Source organism: Brachycentrus maculatus, unplaced genomic scaffold, assembly GCF_059751285.1.
Source record: "Brachycentrus maculatus isolate JH-2025_06_01 unplaced genomic scaffold, ASM5975128v1 h1tg000199l, whole genome shotgun sequence".
In the NCBI taxonomy this organism is placed as follows: domain Eukaryota; kingdom Metazoa; phylum Arthropoda; class Insecta; order Trichoptera; family Brachycentridae; genus Brachycentrus; species Brachycentrus maculatus.
This window is the reverse complement of record NW_028280950.1, coordinates 3343917-3359009: the sequence shown is the minus strand read 5'-3', so window position 1 is coordinate 3359009 and position 15093 is coordinate 3343917. Positions and strand designations below refer to the sequence as shown.

Sequence of the window (15093 nt, the reverse complement as noted above, 5' to 3'; positions counted from 1 at the left end):
ATTAAATAAATTAAAGAAAATAATCACAACACATTTGATATTTTAAAGACATATTATTTCAGTTATATTGAAGGTCATTAGAAATTTCAATTATGAACATGAACATTAATTACTATTTAAAAATACAACATCTTTAAAAATTACACAAAATGGAGATCTACAAACAAATATTTATCATTAGAAACCAGTAGACACCTGTAACTTATTTCCCTTTAAAAGATATTTAAATTGTTAAATTGGCAAAAATCCAGGTAATCATAATAAATGTGTCCTTTATTTTTTAATTGTTTTATATCAATGCATTTGAAAAATACCCTACATTTCATATGTAAACTGCTCAACGGGGGTAACTGTTATTTCTTCGGTTTCCTGATTTGCAATGGTATTCATTACTTTTTCTTAATTCGTATTTATTTTTAAAAATAATAAACGGTATAAATTTCATCAGTTTAATAACATATTTCCGCCATTTGTTAAAATGGTAATTTAAGAATTTAAAAAATATATAATGTAAATCTCTCTCTGGTCTCAATCCTGTGGATTGATCTGCAGCAACAAATGACAACTCCTTCGCCATTCTGGTCTGTTTTCTGAAACCCTCTTCAGCTCCTCATACGTCAAGCCGCCCATGTCCTCGTATAAGTCCCTTTGGTATTCGCTGCGTAAGCGTCTTCCGGCGTTTATTCCCTCGATCGTCGTCCCTATTATTATGAAGGAAACCCTCTTGTCTCAACAAGTGACCAATCCATTATTGAACGCATTCACCCAATGTAAATACATGCGTATGTATTGGATGAGCATCAAATATTTGATCATTTGAAATTTTCCTTCATAATTTCAAAGTAAAATTATAGTATCAAACAATATTTGAATTAAAGGGTATGCAGAAGAAACACATCTATATCGAAATTGAAACAGTAAAAATTGTGACGAATCAATGAATAATTATTTCATATCGAGATCACACTCAAAACAAAACAATGAAAATAAAAGGTAGTAGGGGGGGTGGATGTATACTGCTTAAAGTGCCCTCCACACGGACAATGGATTACAAACTCTCTAGCCAAATAGGCTGATATCGATAGCTGAATGAAAATCTTTGATTGCTATGACGCGACATGACTCTTGCTGTTTGTTCAAAATATTGATGATATGATAAATCTTCTTCTTCAAACCCTTATCCGCACCTCAATGGTGCATAGGGCACTGCATCAGATAAACACAGTGTTTCTTGATCGTTAACACATGAAAGAAAGGTAATCAGCCCTCCGCTTCAGATACCAGTCCAGGGTAATATTGAATGAATAATGGAGTGAAAAAATCACATATATTTATTTAACCCCCTCCTGGGAATCAATACCGGGACCTCCAGAACGGTAGCCTAGCGTGCTGACTATTACACTACGGAGGCGGACAGACGATAAATTGCCAGTAATAAATCACTTGTGTGTAATATCATTGGCCAATTTTACCACTTCGATAGAGCCGCCAAGCAAAGCAGATGTAATTTCTAGTTTTGCGCTTACTTCTTGGCGAGGATTATATTATTCATAATACTATTCTTTACAATAGAATTCATAGAATTGTTCATGTTTCAAGAATCTTTGTGGAAAGTAAAAAAAAAAGGTTGTATACTTGTAAATTATTTGAAAGAAGTAGACCTATCTCCCAAAAGAAAATCACTACAGTACTTCAGTATTTCAAACAGCCATCATTAGTTCCAATTCATTCTCCATTTGAAAGGACTCAGTTCTCTTGGCTGCACCACAATTCAGAAATCAGCAAATAAATTTTATTACAAGTAAGACAAAATAAAGCCAGATCGGCCGAGTAATCGCAGCGATCCGTCATCTGTGTAGATGGCGTCACTCTAAATTATATTAATCCGTGATTGTTGGAGACCATGAGCACCAAACTTTTTTTTTTAAGTGAAATATTTGTTTTTATTATTTACACAAATATTTCAATTTCATATTATTTCTGTGAGCCTAAGCGGCTCATTATTAGAAAAAGGTATCAAATTATGGAAGAGTGGGTTCGATCCGAGAAACTTTGACTTAAGAGTCCGCGACACTAACCAAGGGACCACCACCCGACACTGACATTAAAGACAACTACGAGCTCCTAGCATTGCACCTAAATCATTGTACAAAACAATATATTTATAAAAAATTTATGAAGTTTTATAAGAAACGAAACGTGCAGCAAGATAATAAAATGTTGATTCAAACAAAACTCGGTGACAGGATTGAGGTTTATAATTAAAAATAAAGTATTTTTATATACATGTTCACAAATCATATCCAGCATAAACAGATTTCCGGCTACATGTTTTCAAAAGGCCAATAAAAAATACAACCATAAGGAATCAATAATAAATAATAATACGATTAACCTGGATTAACACAAAAGTCAACGGTAATTGCCGCCAAATAATCCAAGACGATTTGACAGCAGACAGCTGATGGCTGAATGATCCATAAACAATCCATAAATAAAATGATGAAATCGCGAGATCGCGAGCAACTTCATGATTCTATGGAACAAGTGACAGTTCTGTCAGAAATATGAAATAATGTATTTGTGACGTTCATAGTTTAAAATAAAAACTTTAAATAATTTTTAAAATGCTGAATTTAAATTGTTGTAATTCTTTTACGTGACGCGTGGCCGTGTGAATTCGGTATCATCTTATAGAGAATTTCATCACCCAACCGCCATCTATCAGGTAAATAATTTGTTTAAAATAGAAGATTCAGCTCTATAATGCTTACAAAAATTCTAAAATATGTTTTAATAACATAAACCATACATTTTTTTCTAATATCCATAATACGGTGCCATTTTTACTTTACTTTTTTGTTATATTTTTAGGTTAAGTATTATTGACGATGTAAGAGAGCATGAGTGTCTTTCTGTAAATACAGTTTTCTTACAACAACGAAAAAGATTTTCACCAATGGTATAATTTAATAAATTTCACGTTTAGATGTGCCTATAGGTAATTGTTACTTTAACAATTACCGGATAGGGATAGTATTCCTTATTTTTTCTCTGGTTATATATCTTTCCGACTTAAATTTTACTGTCATCAAATTGTCGATTATAACAAGGACTTAAAATGCGAATAATGCAACCAAATTTGTGTACTGATAGCGCGATTAGTCTTGAATGATCCAGTCTTAAAACCAAATTATGTAATGACTTCTTCTGTGTCGGGTTGTGGTCCCATAGTTAGTGTCGCGGACTCTTCAGTCAGAAGTCAGAGTTTCTCGGTTCGAACCCACTCTACAACAGTTTGATACCTATTTCTAAAAATGGGCCGCTTAGGCTCACAGAAATAGTATGAAATTGAAATATTTGTGTAAATAATAAAAACACAAATATTAATCTTTTTTTAAAAAATAAAATAAATGTTGTTCCTTGACTCGGTTTTTGGACTCAATTGCCCACTACTATTAAAACAATGTTTTGATTAATTACTAATTCATTCTGACTACTCTCCTTATCCATACCCAGTGATGCACAGGATACTGCATTGGTTTTAATACTGTGATATCTTGTTTGTCTATAATGTAAAATGCTCTCAAAAACCATAACTCATACCACGTCAACCAAATCTTATTGATTTAAGAAAATAATTTACTCACATCTTGTCATTATAACTATGAAACTCCAATTCGGGGTGAAAAGAATAGATACGAAGCATCTTTTTATAAATACATTTTTTAGACAAGCACATAAAAAACACCAATGTTGAATATAAAATATACAAATCAATTCTGAGGTTTTCTTACTATCGATTTTTTCAACATTTCGCATGAGTTACAGAGAAAGAGCAAGTCACTTTTTCATGACATTCACTTGTGAGCTGGGACTTCCGCACCAGTCAAAACAAAAAATGTTTCTCTTAATGAGTGTTTCGCTTAACGAGTAAGATTCTAGAACAAATATGCTCGTTATGAGAGGTTCCATTGTACTATCGAACCTCGTTATGAGGCCGGACTTACCCTTTAAAATTAGTATTCGTAGAACTTAATGTAGGTACCAACAATTGAAGAAATTTTTAATAAAGCCTCTATCTTACAAACTTTTAAAGAAAAAACAACTAAAGTACAAAATTCATGTAACTCTAGATTGTCTAATAATTTAATATTGCACAGATGTAAAACAACAGCAGCGTTAAACCATTATACGTACGTAGGTAAAAAAAACTTTAATAAACTTCCGGGAAACTATAAAAATCTATAAAAAATTATCAAACCTTTAAAACTTAATTTAAAAAACATGTAAGACTCACCCCTACCTTGACTCCATACCAAGGATTCTTTTTTTTTAAATTTACTTGTTTATTTTTAATTTTAATTTACTTTGTTTATAAAAAAAAAAGTAAAACGAACTCCCTCTCTAAACACAATTATCTACTTTATCAGAGATGTACAAACGTTATATTTGAAATGTTTTGTTTAGTCACCAATTTTGTATTATTTGAATGTCATTTGTAAAAAAAAAATTCATGAAAAAATAAATAAAAAGAAGGTATCCAGAGTAAGGACTAGCACATTTTTCTCTTACAAAGAGGTCTCTCTTGTATCCATACAGATGTAAAATAACGAGACCTTAAGCCAGCTCTCTTTAAAGTGGTTCTCTTATACCCAGGTCTCTTATATTGAGGTTCGACTGTATGCATTTTATTATCTATATATGTAGTACAGTAGTTGGCAAATTTTATTGGTTAACTTACAAATAACTAGTTATAACTGGTTTGATGCATCAGGATTATGGATATTGAAATTGATTATAAATTGAGTATAATATAATAATTATCATGTTCGCTTTAAATTAAGTCAATATTGTTTTAACAATAATTTTCTTTATCTAATGTAGGTGAAGAACGTCAAATTTAATTCTCAAATGAAATTCAATTCAACAATTCTTTTGAAAACAATCAGAAAAACTATCTACCTCTTTACCCGAGTACTTGATTACCAAATATAAAACAACGTTCGACTCTTGACTATTCAAGAGAATATTTTTAACAAAAATAATTAATTTGGTATCCGTCACAATAGATCTACACAGGTTGAGTTACTAGAGCCTTACTTGGCACTACCCCTACCCTGAGTTGGGAAGATTAGGATTATTTTTTCTTTGTTCATATTACTGTTGCGATATACCTTTGCATGTAAGTTTTATGTTTCATGTAACTTTATAATAAGCTTTTCTCACTAAACTTGGTATTTTATTTGGAATTTTCAAAATAAAAGTACGATTTACTAGAAAATACTCGTATTCATTAAATATCAGTCTGGACTGGTACCCAATGTACTGGATTATTCACCTTGCCTTCATACAAAAAACGATCAACTAAACATTGCTTCAATTTAGTGCAGTGCCCTATACACCATTGGGTGCGGAAAAGAGTCAGTAGTTGTAAAAGTAGTAGTATTGAATAGAAATAGAGGTATTTCTATTGTTTAAAATAATTTAAAATATTTTTTAATTGTGGTAAAAATTTCATTTTTTTACTTTTCTGACCATCAAATATCCTGAAATTATTATTTTTCTGTATTTTTTTTGTTGTTGATGAAGTATTACATCAATAATTTCGCCTCCAATTTTCATTATAATATTTATTTAATAATACTCTGGACCGGTAATAAAAAGAAGAGCAAACGGTGAACATTATAATATACATAAATTTACTTATCATATAAGGATAAATTCCCCAGTTATGTTATTATAAATATAAATATTTTTTATTCAAAAGTTTCCTTTGATACAGGGTGTTTCAAATGAAAGTTTATATTTGTTTACTGCGTGAAGGCGACGAATATGACGGGCGCGTGGGAAATGTCAATCTGTAGCCTGACTCTTGGGAATTTGGCCACTATTTAGCGTTTCTTGATAATTGATAATCGTTATGCGACCACGCATTGTGCGTGCGAGAGTTTTAGAAAAACGAAGAGTCGGCGACTGCAGCGCGTAGAAGATTCTGCAATATTCGTAGTTTACGCCACTCAAACGATGCGCCAAGCATACCTCTCTTTCGAAAATGGGTCAAGAACTTTGAAGAGACCGGTACAACATTTGAAAAACCATATCCGTGCGACCAAGATCATCGAGAACTGTAAAAAACGTGGAGAGTGTTAATCAATCCGTTCGTGAGGATCCCAACCTTTCAATTTGTAAGCGCGCAAGTGCTTTAAACGTGCATAAATCATTATTATACCGTATTTTACCCAAAAATCTAACTAATGCACCTCTTTAAAAATTGATTAGTGTAAAAATTAAACGCCCAGGATGCCAGTTAAGGACTTGACTTCGTCAACCAGGCAATTGTGTACTTTTCAACGTTTCCGATCTTGATTTCCGAGGAAGCTCATTTTCATCTTAATGAACGCGTAAATAAGCAGAACTGCCGCTACTGGAGTGCAACAAATCCCAAACACAAGCATCATTAACCCCTACATTCGCCTAAAGTGACCGTATGGCCTGCTATGTCCGCGCTAGGAATTATCGGTCCTTACTTTTTTTAGACGAAAGGTGACGTACAGTTACAGTGAATTCAGAGGTTTTGTGGAGATGTTAGACGACTTCTTGGTGCATGAATTGTAAAACTTTTCTGGCTATAAACAAAGAACATGGTTCTAACAAGACGGAGAGTCACACACGTCCAATACGTCTCTGCCACGAGTTTATGAAATTTTCCCTGACAAAGTGATCTCCAGGAGAAGTGTCGTAAATTGACCTCCAAGCAGCCCATATTTAATTCCTGCGCTTTTTCCTGTGGGATTATCTTAAATCTAAAGTTTACGCCAGAAAACCGACATTCCTGGCACATTTGAAAGATAATATTCCTTACAAAATGGCAGCCATCACGTAGTCTACCTGCCAAGCCTTCGTTAGAAATTTTGGTGTTCGACTAAATAAGTGTTGCAAACGCGAAGGCTTACATTTGGACGATATAGTTTTCAAGAAATAGTTTGCAAATTATGTACTTAAATAATTAATAAACATTTTTTCAATAAATGACTTTTTTAATCGATCTTGAATAAAAAAAATTTAAACACCCGGTATACGCATGAAATGTTGTTCACCTCTGTTGTATAGCGGTTAGCAAGTTTTCTTTACTGATTATGGTTTTATCGAAATATGGATTTATACTTGGCAAATTTATTATGTTACTCAGGATGGAGATTGGGAGCGTAAGACTGATCTCGTTTCCATGTAAATTACCTATTTTCAAAATAATACTGTATCCATTTTTTACTTCAAATTGGAAGTTTTAAAAACCAAATTGGACGCCTTACAAGTCAAATTCGACGTTTTACAAAACAAATTGGACTTTATATTGTTTTTTTTTTACTTTGATTTTTTTTAAATACATATATTTAAAGTAGTACTCATGATTCAAAGAAATATTGAAAATCTTGTCTGAAAACTTACTTAAAGTACACATCGCGCGCATACACTAAGACAGCGCGCCGCGCAGACTTGCCAACTTGACGACTAACGCAATTGCTAGTTTTAAGAACAAAATATGTGGACAGGTGTGCACAACGACGGTATATGTAGTAATTATATAATAATATATTTTTTAAAATTGTGAAATACATTATAATGTCTAATTTGTTTTGTAAAGCTTCCAATTTGAATAAAAAACCTGTAATTAAATTCTGGTTACTGCATTATGGACAAAATGTTTCTCGAAGTATATACCTACCTGTATAAAAGTTAATATTAATTTGAACTTCAAATTTTTCCTCCTCGTTGTCGTCGGATTAGCCTAAAACAGCTTTATATTTATGAATAGCTTATACTTATGTAGAAATACGTGAATCTGTAAATAGTTCAATCCAATTGGATTTAATAATACGGTTTTGAATTTTCAGTTCGTTTTTTTATCCTAATATTTCTTTGCCTAAATTATCCTCCGTAGTGTAATGATCAGCACGCTCGGCTACCGTTCTGGAGGTCCCGGGTTCGATTCCCAAGGGGGGTAAAATAAATATAAGTGATTTTTTCACTGTCATATTTATTCAATATTACCCTGGCTGGTACCTGAAGCGGAGGGCTGATCACCTTTCCTTCATGTGTAAACAATCAAGATAACACTGCGTTTATATGACGCAGTGCCCTATACACCATTGGGGTGCGGATAAGGGTTTTATTATTATTATTATTATTTTATTAAATTATCCTACGATTCTTCCAATAAATTAAACCAAATGAGTGATATTTCGTTAGCGTTAGAAAGCCTTGAAAACTTGATGTACCATTTCAATCACACGTATATTGCAAACGATTGAACTTATTGATCAATTGCCAGGAAGTCACCTTAACACCTTTATCGATAAACTAACATTTTCCGGGTCGCAAAGTAATTCCAGTCAAATCAATACCATCGGAAATATAAATTAGGGTCTCGTTAACATTTTTTCAAAAGTGAAGTCGGAATAATGGGTGCGTATGTATGAGGAGACGCAGGAATGTGAAAGAGGCGAGGATTGTTTGTAAAAAAACATAATGATGTGGCGTTCTATTGTCTCTGACTATCCCTGCGGAGTAGTAGCGGGATGATTTATTTTTTATTTATTTATTTCATAGATACATACATTTTTTTTACTATATGTATTACGGCTCTTTAGGCATGGCCTGTGTTGAGCCGAAATACTTACAAATTAATAAAAAAAAATATTTTTATTATTATTCGTTTTTTTAAAACTATTATTATTAGATTATATATTTTACATACAATAGATACAATAACAATTTACAGTATAAAGGTTTTACAATATAATAATTACACCTGGACTTTAATTAATTCACTTTCTACCTTGTCCCTTCCAACGAGAAGCAACCATCGACGGACACTGCTCTTAAAGACATGATCACTACTGGAATTCTCAATGGTTACGGGCAGCAAATTAAACATCTTTGGCGCAAGCAATGAAAAGGTTTTTTTGCGTTTTTGATTGATTAGTATGTATAATTATCGCATTTAATAAACGACGTCCGTAAAAAAAAAATACGAATCGCTAGCTTAGAGGGAATACTTTTATGCGATAGCATAGTGGATAATTATGTAAGCCATCTTGACTGACATCTACGGGTCGAGAAATTAATTGATACGTCAAATCGTAATTAAATTTCCTTTGAACCCAGGTAACATTTAACGTAATTGTTTTTTTTTGTTGCTTAAAACACCGTTTTTGTATTGTAAAATAAGTTCTCTTCAAAATAAATATATGGTTTTGAATAGTGAATAGTTATTGAATGGTAAGGAGTATTCTGAAAAACAAACAAAAATTCCAATATGTAATTCTAAAAAAAATGTGCGTGAACTGACGTCCGACTCTCAGCTCTGTCGGACGCTAACTGAATTCTACTATTACCTTAAAGTATTTGATTAAGGGGTAAAATTGACAAGTCCTTAATTGATACCAGTTGATCGCCTTCGATACGTCTTTTTCTACCTGAATAATTAGACCCTATTCTGGAGTGGAATGCAAGTCAGACCCTAAAATATATATTTAACTAACTAACTAACCATCACACCGCTTCCCCGCAGGGGTAGGCAGAGAGAGTAGAACGCCATACCACTCTGCCTTTGCAAGCATTATTCGCCATTTCCACATTCATGCATCTCCTCATAAATACCCGCTGATTATTTCGATCTTTGACCCGGCCGCTTTCATGTATTTGACGTACGTGACCGTGCCAAATTTTCCTCGGTCTTCTTCTGCTTCGTTTTCCAACCGTTATTTCCTCATTTTTACCGTTCTTTTCTCACTCATACGTTCCACATGTCCAAACCATCTCAGCACACCTTTCTTCATTTTATCGATAATGCTCAGCCTCAGCCTTGCATTTATTCGTTATTTCACCATTCGAACATCTACCATACATCGTTTTGCCGCACATTCGTCTGAGGAATCTCATTTCGACTGTATTCAGTCTACTTTCATCATCCTTTTGCCGACTCCATGCTTTGCTTCCATACATCAGGGTCAGAACCGGACTCCGTTGTGTATTGCCAAATTACGAAAAGTTGTTTTGCATATGCTTTAATTGAAAACATCCATCGTATTTTTCGAGTAAAACGTCGTCCGTGACCTCCATAGTTAAAATTAGTAAATTCGCAGACATCCTTTATTAATTCGTGTGAGATTTGTTTTTCTAAATTATTGCCTGTACTAGTGAACGACCATGTACCAGACTTCCATATTCTTCATCTATATTATTTATTGATTCGGCATTAACTTTGTGGAATGACATGATTAATTTATTAAAATTAAACACTTGAATAATCCACTTAATCGAGTTTTATTTTATTTACGACTAGTTTCGAAAACGACAATTGTTTTCATCTTCTGGTACAAATTTAAATTTAAATTAAGTGAAACGTGTGAAATATCATGTATACAAGTTATTCATCTTTATTTCCATCTCAACAGACTTCTTCATCTATGTTAAAATATCGATAAAAAATTTTTGAAATATAGCAGATTGATATTTGGATTTTTATATAAATACTAAAATCTTCGATGAGTTAAGGTTACCCGGAGATCAATTATCCGTGATTCATAGATAACTACGGCCTCATACCCTTCCGCTTTTCAACGTTAATCTTATTTAAATTATTTGTTATTTTTACAGTCTCGTTCACGAGAAATTTCGTTACGAATCAAATGATTGTTTCCAGTTAACCTATAATGGCTTCTGGTTACACATTCGTACAACTGGATTTTAGAATAATCTTCCTTAAAAAGTATGTACACGGTTATGCCTTACTCACAGTATTTTACTGCCTTTTTGTATTTGATATATGGAGATGACATACTCGTTAATGTGTGGATGAAATCGGATAACATCAATGCCATAGGATAGCAGATTCATTCAAGCTAATTCATCCAACATTGGATAAGTACGGTCTGAAGACATGTTTAAAGAGTTTCACGCGGAAAATATTCGGATTTTTCTCCATCTCAGTCCTCATTACTGAGGGTTGTGGCCCTTATCGAAGCAATGACTCTTCCCCGGTTATCCCTTGGCTGCGCTGCACGTAGCGCTCTAACCACCGAGGTGTCTGCTGCTTGCTGTCTTAACTTGATCAGTCCATCGTGTGGGGCATCCTTCTCCCCTTCTCTTCCCCTCCAGGCCACCAATCACAACCAGTGGTTCCAGACTATTCTCGTTACCACGCGCAACGTGCCCAAAGAACTGAAGAATCCGTCGAGTACAGATATTCACCAGATTCGAGCCATCCAAGTGTAACTCCTGACGCATGGACTCGTTGGTGGGAATTAGAACCATGCGCCTCCAACACCACATTTCGCAAGCGTCAGTTTTTCTCCTTTCTGCTGCTTTTATGGTCCATATTCGGATATGAGCATAACGAATCGTTTCAAAGTTTCCCAAAATGTTTGTTTCCCTGCAACTGCGATGTTTTCTTTACGTTTTAAAGCATGGTTAAAACCCGGTGGTCCATCCGAGGATCCTGCCAACCCTGGGGTTTCTTCGCGCGTCATCCCGTACGCGGAAGCACTTGACACCATGTCGAACTTCCACAACTCAGTGTGCATTATGGAATATCAATTAATCAATTGTAATTGCTTCCTGGTGCAGCGAGCGTCTCCTTGGCGACCAATCATCACGCGGTCCCCTCTGTCTCGTTGTTTATTTAACTGGCCTTTAAAATGTTCGGCATTCACTTTTACACACGTAGTAACTGTTTTCTCTGTCAGCCTATTTACTGTTTTGCGACCACTCATCTACATATACTGTCGTATTTACACAACAGTTCGCGGCGGGTTTTCCGATTTTCCAGCACGCTACTATGACATGAATTTCGCGCTGTTTTGAAAATAAGGTAAATCATCATCCGTTCAAACATTTTACTTGTTTATGAAGATTACTAATCATGAGATGATTACTAGTTAAATGTCATCATTGTGCTTTAATGTAATGTACCCGAATTAAGTATTTTAAAAATATGGATCTGTCTTCCATGGCTTGTTTTATTTTAGAAGAAATAAATGACACTTGATAGTTCATTTTATTAATTATTAGACGAGAGAGAAACGAATGCAAATTTCGTATAGTTTTAGCATAATTTCACATATTTATTTTTTAGCTCTTTTTTTGTGACCCATCTTTTTTGTGTTGCATATAAATTATTGTTTTATTATCATCACATCACGGGAGGCTATACATAATTCTATGTATAAACACAAGGCAGGGGCTGAAAACCATGATTTAATATAATTTATATAAATTTGAAAGGCTTAATTTTTCATTCATTCATTCAATTTATATAATTGAAGCTATATAAATAAAATATTTACTGTGACTTTATGTAATATAAGTGACTTTTAGCCTTTTCTTTTTTCAGCTTTAATATTTAACGCTAACCCATAGCCAGCCTCATTTTTTTTGTAAATAAATATAGCTACTTTCTTTTCGGTTGCTGTTTGGTCCAATAAGCATTCATTAACACCTATGTTCCGATATCGGCATGTAGCTATTCGATGTATCTTCATGACGTCATTCCGAGTCCTGAATTTATAATTTATGTGAGACATACTAGGAAATTACTAAGAAAGTAACACGACTATTTTTATTTATTTAAGAAATATATTGCAAGTCAACAGTTTCGAATGAACTTTGTATACTTACTAGGTAAAATAAATTAATAAAACAAATTTACCTTTACTAAGATCTAATTCACGGTCTTTTAGTGGGAATATACGTCTTGTATTCTAGGTATTTTAAGTTATACAAAGAAATTTAATAATTTGTTTTCTCTCAGTTTAATTCAAGTTAGATTTCTTTATATAGCATCACAATACCTAAACCGTAATAATTAATGTTTTGTACTTCTTTCTTTAGTTGAAAACCCTGAAATGACTGAAAATTCAGTTTTTCAAAACTACTGCAATGTTTCGGTATTTTTGAAGTTATTTTTTTTACAAAAATGTAAGTAATGTTAGTATATACTTAACCACTCACCGAGATTTTAGGCTGTCGGTTTCGAGACGTACCCGTCTCTTCGTCAGGACAATTACTACGCCAGTATGCAAACAATACCAATACATACTACATGTCACTACCGTAGCACTATTCATACACTTGCAACTACAAAAAATATTAATCAAATACGTTTTTGGTCGACCCGAGGGCCGATATGCACTAATGATTGCAGAACGATATGCACTAAAGGCTCAGCGGCTGTCCAAATTTAAAACACAGTAAGGGACATTTTTTTGCAGTATTTTTTTTTTGCATTTTTGGACTAAGTAGAGTCCACTTAGTCCATAAATGCAAAAAACGTACTACAAAAAAATGTCCCTTACTGTGTTTTAAATTTGGACAGCCGTGAGGGCTGAAAGAACTAAGCAGGGTCTAAACCGAAACCAGGGTCTCGAAACCGGTTGACTAAAATCTTGGTGAGTGGTTATACACTAACGTTGCTATCATTTTTGTAAAAAAAAGTCAAATTGACCACAAAGTAAATGCCATAAACATTAAAAATATTAATGATATCATTTTTTGATCTCACTAGTCAACAGTCCATTGCGTGCGGATGTCGATAAATTCACAATAATAGTTTGCCAAATTTATTGATGTGTTTCACAAAGTGGAAATCAACTTTACCTTAATGCCAATAAATTATTTAAGAGACGTAATTTGTTGAATAACCGTGAACCGAGGCGTCGTTATTGGAATGCCCCCGAGTGGCGGGCAAGTCTGGCCAATTTGTTCCCTGAACTCTGCGAAGGTGAAATGTCGGCGACCACGTGACCACTGACATCCCGAAAGCGTGCGAGAAAATTCGCATTTCCCGGATCGGCCGCGTTGGCGCGTGGAGAAAGAACTCGTTTCTCGGCACACTCTTGGCTCCTGGCTCGAATCTTCGCAAGTCGAGTTCAGTCGCGCGCCAGCAGTCGTTTAGTCTACCGTGTGTTTTTTCTGTGTCGAGTGCTGCCCGCGCATCTGAGTACCCGCGAAACGGCACCTATACGCGCTTACAGTTAGTTACCACTCGCGCTGAAAGCGTTCTCCATTGAGATTTTCCTTTCTTATTATGTAAGTGGTTTTTTTTACTCTCGTTTGGCTTAGTGTTGTCGGGTCTGACGATACACGTGGTACTATTCGCGGTATTGTTTTGTTTATATATTACGTAAACATAATAAATTTTCCTTCTGGTTCACACCAGTTGCATCTCTTCGTAACCTCTCTTTAATGCATTTTTGTTTATTTTGATATCATAAAACGATTGCTTTTTTTTATGCACGATAATTTAAAAAATCTGTTTATTTTATTGCAATAAGAATAGACAATGGATCATTTATTAAAGAATATTTTTAATTCCTCTCTTTAATTTAAAATAATTTCAAGTTCTCTCTTCTTTAATGCATTTTCGTTTATTTTGGTATCATAAAACCATTGCTTTTTTATGCTTGATAATTTCAAAAAAATCTCCCTATCTATTAATTTTATTGCAATAGGAATACACAATGAACATTTTTTAATAGAATATTTTAATAACGCATACTTACTCACTTCTTTTGAAGTTTTATTACTTTTACTTATAAAAGTTAACTTAAATTATAGATTATTGTTTCCATTCATTGTTTTATATTTTTTTTTATTGTGTATAGCTGTAAATGTATAATTACTCTCTAATAAAAGTATGATAAAACATAAATTAGTGTTAATAATTATAATGCCTGCAAACAATAATCGCACAAAATAAGTACAAGTACTTATTTTCTGTAACTCATTTGTGTGAATGACTTGATTAACGTAAATATTCTGTAAAATTCCCAAATAAAATAAAATAGTGTTAATAATTTTGTGAAATGGTTTTAGGGATGTGAAGTTCTTACTTGCGTGTTAATACGTTATATTTATTATTCAATAATTACTGTAATGCAATAATATGAGAGTTCGCTTGTGAATCTAGCTTACTTCATTCTTAAGATCTACATCTACAAAAATATCATTTAAATTATGAAATAATTTGAGTGTGTCCAAATACTTGTTCACAAATCTGGATTATCTCTAATTAGGAGTTATTTTTTACAT

General features: G+C 33.5%; 1 protein-coding gene across 2 annotated transcripts in view; it reads left to right on the top strand.

The window, feature by feature from the left end:
- The first annotated feature begins 2524 nt into the window (after positions 1-2524).
- Positions 2525-15093, top strand: part of Hmgcr (HMG coenzyme A reductase) — an 85877-nt gene continuing 73308 nt past the window's right edge. The window contains exon 1 of one of the 2 annotated variants that reach the window (XM_088263511.1): positions 2525-2728. The gene's annotated coding sequence lies outside the window, so the exon portion shown is untranslated. Of the gene's footprint in view, positions 2729-13947; positions 14092-15093 lie in introns of those variants that run through there. The other variant, XM_088263512.1, reaches the window with a different exon arrangement.